We start from the raw sequence: 7,839 nt of genomic DNA on the forward strand, positions 1-7,839 counted from the left end.
AACGGAGTAATACAATAACCCGTTTGATTGTAATGACAGGGATAAGTAATCCTTGTGTGTAAAGCTTCAACATCTTTACCTAACCAAAACACAGCATCTTTTAGACTGTCCAGCTCATCTCTGTAAGCTAAGTCAGTACTCTGCTGAGTGTGCCATAATTTGGAAGAGTTGGACACCACTTCCTGTATGAACTCATGGTTCTGGATAGAGGAAGTTAATGCCAATGTTGCCGTGGTTAGTGATGTGATCATGGCAATTACTGAGACTACGGCTCCTATAATCTCCAAGACCATTCTCTTGGACCTGTGTATAACCATGTTAAATGCCTTTTGAACAATGTGCACAGTAGGCGTAGATGCCCACGTCTCTGTCAAGTCGACAGGTACCCACATTAAAGGTGGATGATACATGATAGCAACATATGAATCTTGGTGTTTAGGACTAAGACATTGATGTAGGCGGCATTTTGTGCAGTTGATCTCATATAGACCTTGGTCATTTTTAAAAATTCGAAGGTTGTTACCTACTAGCATTACATAAGGAGCAAAAACACATGCTGTGACATTGATGTGACTGTCACACTCAAGATCAAGTCCTGAGTTCTTCACCTTGACCTTAAACTTGTATATCGGCTGCGTGGCAGCCACTATCTTCCACTGCGTGTTCTGTATAGGACCTGCTTCAATAGCAAGTCTAGAACCAGCCATGTCTACTTCTAGTAAGTCCTCAATTTTCTGAAGATCCTGACATGGCAGGTGCCATTTCTCATAGTCAGTGTATTTGTCTAACCGTGTCAGTTGTTCAGAGCGACCACAACGTAACCTGGGTGCCCAATTGTAGATGTTAAAGTCTGTGGTTGCCGGCATCTTAACCTTTCTGGGAACTCGGACAGAGCAATCTGTCCATGGCAACTCCTTTTGTGCCGTGCCTATCTGATTTGGACATAGGTACTTGTTAGCCGGGTGTTTAGGTTGGAACGTCTTACGTGCTAACTCATCTCCCATTCCTATCACACCCATGCCAACCCCTACATAACTGTCGTCAGTGGCATTTTTGACAATCCACGCTTGATGTCTGCGTGGGACACAGAAAGAATTACCAATAAACGAATTTCTAAAAGACATACAGAATGGAGGATACACAGTAGATCCTGAATAGTTGTACAGAGCCCCTTCAGATTCTAGAGGAACACGTTTGGCTAGAATGGGGTGTGGTAGCCAGTCCGTGTTGTTAACATACACCAGAGGGGGCTTGTCCCTCCAAGTTAACATTCTCAAAATAGGAGGTTTGGGCACGATGGACCAGTAGACTTCAGCATGACAGATGTTCAGCAAAGTCAAAATAGTGAATGTCATCAGAGTAAATGTAATGTCAGTGTTCAGAGTGCATGCATTCACCAGTGTTGCCTTCGATCCCGGTGCCCTGCGCTTGACCATCAGGTAGCTGACTGGAGACAGCAGCGATGCTCGTCTGCTTCTCGTCCTGGTCTCGGGCAGCCGGTGCGGTGCTAGACTGGTGAGCCTGTTCCTCTGCTCCCCTTGCATCTGGAAGCGGTCCCTTCCACGGTTTGAGGTGCTTACTGGGAGTCCAGATCTCTCCATCATCTGTGGAAACACAAGCATAGCCTCGACCCATCGTTATTAGTCTGTTCGGACCTCTGTAATCTTTGTCTCCTGGCAATCTCCAAAAAACCCAGGGCTGCTGCACCGTGTCCATTGTGTCATGACACTCAAAATGCGTCTGCATAGGTGTAGCATTCAGCCCTTCTGGGATGGAGAAATGATTGAGAGTTAAAAGCACCATCCTTAACAGTTTGTTAGGAATAATAGGTTTGGGTTTGGAGATGTCACCCTCATAAATTGTCAGGTACTCTCCTTCTTGTTTTTATATCTGGTTCTTGAGAGTCCTGTTAGCTCTCTCCACTATTGCTTGACCAGTGGAGTTACCTGGAATTCCAGTTTTGTGGTTTATATTCCACAGTTTGCAAAATTCTGCAAACCTTTTGCTGGTGTACGCAGTACCATTGTCAGTTTTTATCTGACTTGGAATGCCCAAATGCGCAAATGCTTCCAGCAAGTGTGCAATGACATGAGAAACTTTTTCTCCCGTTTGTGCCGTGGCCCACATGACCCTCGAGTATGTGTCAATTGCCACATGCACATACTTCCACCTTCCAAAAGGAGCATATTGAGTCACGTCCATCTGCCAAAGCTGGTTCGCTTTGAGTCCTCGGGGATTAGCTCCTGGGGGAAGAGGTGTAGAGGAGAACCGGGCACACGAGCTGCATTGCTGGATTATCTCCTGTGCCTGTCTTTTAGTAATGTCAAATTGGCATTTGAGAGATTTTGCATTTTGGTGCAATAAAGAATGTGATCTAACTGCATCTTGAAAAGCAGATGCCACTAAGGTATCCACCTTAGCGTTTCCCTCCGAGAGAGGACCAGGGAGGTTAGTATGTGAACGAATATGTGTTATAAAAAATTTGTTCTGCCTTTGCCATATCACCATCTGGGTGGTATGGAACAAGAGATATAACTCCTCATCAGGTACAGGTTTAATCTTTGCTGTTTCTAGCGAATTAACCAAATTAACCACATATAATGAATCACAGATTATATTACAAGCTTGTACTACATCCCTTAGCACACTGCGAACTGCAGCTAATTCAGCTTTTTGTGGAGAGCCATAAGTAGTGTCTAATAACATTGTACTATCCTGGACTACAGCTCCTGCTCTCCCCTGTTTTGATGCATCTGTAAAAACGTTCACAGCATCTACAAGGGGATGCATGGATGTCATTCTTGGAAAAATAATAGGAGTCAATTTTACAAACTGCAGTATCTTATTAGCAGGAATGTGATTATCTATCTGTCCTGTATAATCTGCAAAAGCAATTTGCCATGGCAAAGACTGTGCAAATAAATTCTGAACTTGCTCTCTAGTTATAGGCACATGAATTGTACTAGGATCTATGCCAGTTAACTGTCTTGCCCTTTTCCTGATCTGAGTTATCAGTAAAATGATAAGTTCTAGATAGCTAGTGAGGGATTTAGTTTGTTGATTGGCTAAGTGAATCCATTCTATGATGTGTTGATCCTGATGTAAAGCACCTGTGGGAGTATACCTTGTCTGTAGAACAGATGCTATTAAGGGTAATGATGGATCAATTCTATACACTCTGGCTTTTGATACCGCTTCTTCCACTACCTTTAACTCCTCCTCCGCTTTGGGAGACAGTGTTCTAGGGGATGATAAAGCAGCATCTCCCTTTAAAGTGGCATACAGGTGTTCCAACTGTCCTGTAGAGATTTTTAGAAAAGGTCTGAGCCAATTAATATCACCTAATAACTTCTGGAAATCATTCAACGTATTCAGGGAATCTCTACGAATCTCAATTTTCTGTGGACGGATCTGTTGATCATACACTAGTGTTCCTAGGTACTTGTAAGGGGGCGTGGTTTGAATCTTTTCCTTAGAGATCACCAGATTCGCCTCCGTTAAAGCTTTGGTGGCGTCTGCGAGCAATATCTCCACTTCGCCACTAGATGGCGCTGCTAACAGAATATCATCCACATATTGAATTATGTGACATTTTGCGTGTGTCTGTCTAGCCTGTTCTAGTGCATTAGCTACATATTTCTGACATAAACAGCTGCTTACACGAAGCCCTTGTGGAAGGCACAGCCATTCGAATCTTTTGAAAGGAGTACCATAATTTATTGAGGGTACAGAAAATGCAAATCTGTGACAATCTTGTGGGGACAGGCGGATATTGAAAAAACAATCCTTCAAATCTATAACTATCAGCTTCCAGTTTATGGGAATCGGCCCCGGGGAAGGTAATCCCGGTTGCCTTGTCCCCATGTCCACTAGCTGTTCATTGATCTTCCTAAGATCATGGACTAGCCTCCACTTCCCTGCCTTCTTTGGCACCAGAAAAATCGGGGTGTTCCAGGGACTGTTTGATTCTCGTATGTGACCTAATCTCAATTGTTCCTGTATTATGGCCTCTAAATGTACTAATTTCTCCTTAGATATAGGCCATTGGTTAATCCAAATGGGTTTGGAACTTAACCATGTGATAGGGTCAGCAAATAGTGGGGCGACGCTAGCCGCACCCACAAATTCCGTGTGCAGTGTGTCCGATGTGGTCAATGTTATGTTCATTGCGGACATCACCTCTCTGCCCCACAGAGATTGGGCAATATCTAGTACATAAGGTTTAAATATACCTCTATGTCCTTCACTATCAGACCACGACAAAGAATTCGCTGATTGGAGAATGTGCTCAGGAGTGCCTATGCCTATTAACTTCTGGTGAGGTTCAATGACTTCCCATGATTCTGGCCAATCCGTAGCAGAGATCACCGAGATATCTGCTCCAGAATCCAGGATACCTGATATAACCCTGTCTTCTACAAATAAAGACATTATCATCCTATCCTGAGTCACTTTTTGAGACCAAAACAATCCATGGGCTGTGGAGTCAAGGCTGCTTTTTTGAAGCTTGCTCTTTAGAGGGAAATCAGCTTCAGGGAATATGGTCAAGTAAGCTAGATTGGTGTCCTTTGAAATGCAAAATGCTGGCTTTGCAGCAGCCAGGATGTGGAGCCCACTGGTCTCCTTATCCTGAAACAATGTAGGAAAGATTTCTAAACCCTTTTCAATGAGGTCAGGGTCGCCTAGTATTAACCCTTTAGCACCTTGAGGTACTGGGAAACGAAAGCTAGCTGGAATCCAAGTAGGTTCTGAGTTCTCTTTCAATACTATGCTTTCGGTTGCTATAATAGGGAAACGAAAAGAATACCTCATGGTCCTGCCCTGATTTGCTCCTGGGCTCAAGGCTGGCCCGAAGTCTAGTTTAACTGGGCGTTGGACCCTGTGTTGGGAAGACTTCGCTTATTGCTAGCTCTGCACGTGGAAGCCCAGTGCCTGCCCTTTCTGCATTTGGGGCAGATACCTGGAGTCTTTCCTGGTCTTCTATTTGGACAGGCTTTACGATAGTGACCTCTCCTGCCGCACGCATGGCATAGCCCTCTAAGCATTCTTGGCTGCTCTTGTACTGTTAAAATAGTTCGTGTCTCACCCATGCCTATGTCTTGGCAAGCTCTTAAAAAATCTGTCAGGGTCCCTGTAGCTTTAATGGGAGCTAAAGCTCTCCTGGCCTGTTCATTAGCATTTAAAAAAGCAAGGTCCCTAATGAGAACCTTAGCTGCATCTTCGTGAGGGATATGTCTGCGGACTTCTGTACTGAGCCTATCCACAAAGTCAGCAAAAGATTCGTTCTGCTTTTGGATAATCTCTGTGTACAGGCTCTCTGAATCCTTCCCGGGTAGGGCTCTCCATGCCTTAGTGGCCGCACTGGCTATCTGGTTAAAGACCTGCTCTGTGGCTGCGATTTGCCTAGCAATTGGTTCGAATTCTCCTTGCCCTACCAATTGTTCAAAGGGCACGTTGATTCCTGCCTGCCTGTTCTCGGAGGCCTGCAGGGAACATAGATCATGGAATTTCAGTTTCCAGGTCAGATAGTCACCTCCGCTGAGGGCGGACTCGGCTGCCAGGTACCAGTCAGCCGGTGTGAGTGTCTGTTGAGCCAGGTTACTGAGGAGCGCTAGTGTGAATGGCACGATTGCCCCGTTTTTCACTACGCTGCTTCTGAGCATTTTCAAGACCTTACAGTCTATGGGCTTATGCTGAGCAATGCGTCTGTTGGCATCCTCACGGTCCTCTATATACCTGACTGGGAAAGCAGAAATGCCCTCCTTGCCTTTTTGAGCAGGCGAGATCGGCTCATTCCTGGGCGAATAAGGCTTAGAAACCTCAGGTGAGCAAGGTGGGGGTGGGGAGGCCACGAGGGAGACTCGTGAAGCCAACCCGTAGTCTGGTGGAGGAGTGGGAGGGGGAGGGGTCAGAGTGTCTAAGGAAGGATACAGCTTTGGAGTTGCAAATGAGTCTTTTGTTTTACTCCTCTTCCAGCTATAGCCTGGGGCCTCTGGCGGATCCCTAGACCACTCTGAACACTCTCCTTCCCTTCCCCCATCAGTCTCCTCAGGAGCAGTGCGTTTGAGATCCTGCTTTTTTAATTCCTGAGTCTGTGGAAATTCCTTCTCCCCTGCAGTATAGGTACGAGTAGCTAAATCCTCTAGAATGGTTCTGATAATTGACCAGGTGTTAAATACCGTCTTCCTGACTCTGTTACCTTCCTTTTGATAGTCCTTTAAAGACTGTCCGATTAGGTCCCATTGCGCAACTTCTAGCGTCCCCATGGATGGGAAGGCTGGGAAAGCCTTTTGAATCACCTGTAGCAAGGCTTTGATCTGCGCTTTGGAGACCTTCCTACCTCCCTGTTCCACTAACGACATGAGGAGTCGTATATAGCCTGCGTGGGAGGAAATATTCAAACCCATCTCTGAGACCAACTCACCTTCCTTTTTCCAGACCTGAAGGGAATCGTCTTTTGGCTTCGTTCAAGCGAGCCTGAAGAATTCCTTCACGTCTCGGGGCGCGCCCTCCCAAACCGCTGTGAGAAATAAAGGTAGAATGCCACGAGAAAGTGCCAGGGGCAGGGCCTAGGCACGTTGGGGCCAGAATGCAGCCTCCCGGCCTGCGAGAGGCTGCAAAGGGGGGAAAAATGAGAGGATAGAGATAGAGAAGAAGTTTTTACCCGCGAAGGGCGTGAACGAGCCGACTTTAGAGATGTGAGTAACCGAGTCAGTAGACGAATATTATTTGTATGAGCCACAGCTAAGCTCCGACCACTGGGTGTGAATATTCAGGCTGAAACCACCCAATGATCCCCTTTTAACACCGTACTGGTCAGAGGATAAAGCTAGTGCAGATGGAAAGGAGACTAGGAACTACAAGAGGTAGATAATGCTAGATAGCATTAGGAGAAAGAGAGGAAGTAGGCCAGGCCTGGCCTAAGGACCAGGCCTCAGTGAGAAAGATAGAGAAGAGAGACAGGGGAGAGGTTGCTACTTGCCAGACCCGGGGATCCTGAACCAGTGGGCGGAGCTTAGTGGAGCAGGTTTATTTATAGTCATGCCAGCTCAATACATATTGAACAGTTATATGATACCTCAATACATATGGATGAGTTATCTGGGGTACCCCTATTGGATAATACAACCTATGACAAGGTGAAGGTGGGGTTTTACTCCTCAGGTGAGTGGGACACAGGAAAGCAAGGTTTCGCGCCTAAACTTCAGCCATGCTGGCAATAAAGTTCATTGCCATGCACATAATGACCATGTGCTCACTCACATTCCTGGTTTCCCCATAACGTCTATGAGCTGGGCTGCTACACTACAGGAGATATTTTATCTGTAATAATATTTTAAAATGAATTATTGTATAACTGTAGGCCAAAAACCAAGGTATAAACACAAACTTATCAAGGTTTTCAGAGGTAAATCCTCATGGACTCTTGCAACCATGTGACTCACTACCAAAATTATTTGGATCTGGAAAGGAAACAATTCAGCAGTTTCATCAATTGATCCTGCCATATAGAAGGCAATGCATCTACACCTCAGGTTACAAGTTTTTATGGCAAGTATTGAATATTATCAAAAGCAAAATTAATAATCAGTGCAAATTTTTAATTGACTAGCATCCATTGGCATACGCTTTAGAAAAATTTCCAATATATTCCAATTTTAAAGATGTAGGAATCATAAAATTTTTAAACAGGACATAAGGTCAACAAGGATAAAAATTAGCAGCCATTATTTAAAAACCTGGATAAAGTTCAAAAATTGTATGTAAAGCACATTATTGCAACTTTATCCAAAAAGCAAATTAATTAGAATTACTCAATATCAAAATAATATAGCATCA

The sequence above is a fragment of the Monodelphis domestica genome, chromosome 3 (genome assembly GCF_027887165.1).
Source record: "Monodelphis domestica isolate mMonDom1 chromosome 3, mMonDom1.pri, whole genome shotgun sequence".
Classification (NCBI taxonomy): Eukaryota; Metazoa; Chordata; class Mammalia; order Didelphimorphia; family Didelphidae; genus Monodelphis; species Monodelphis domestica.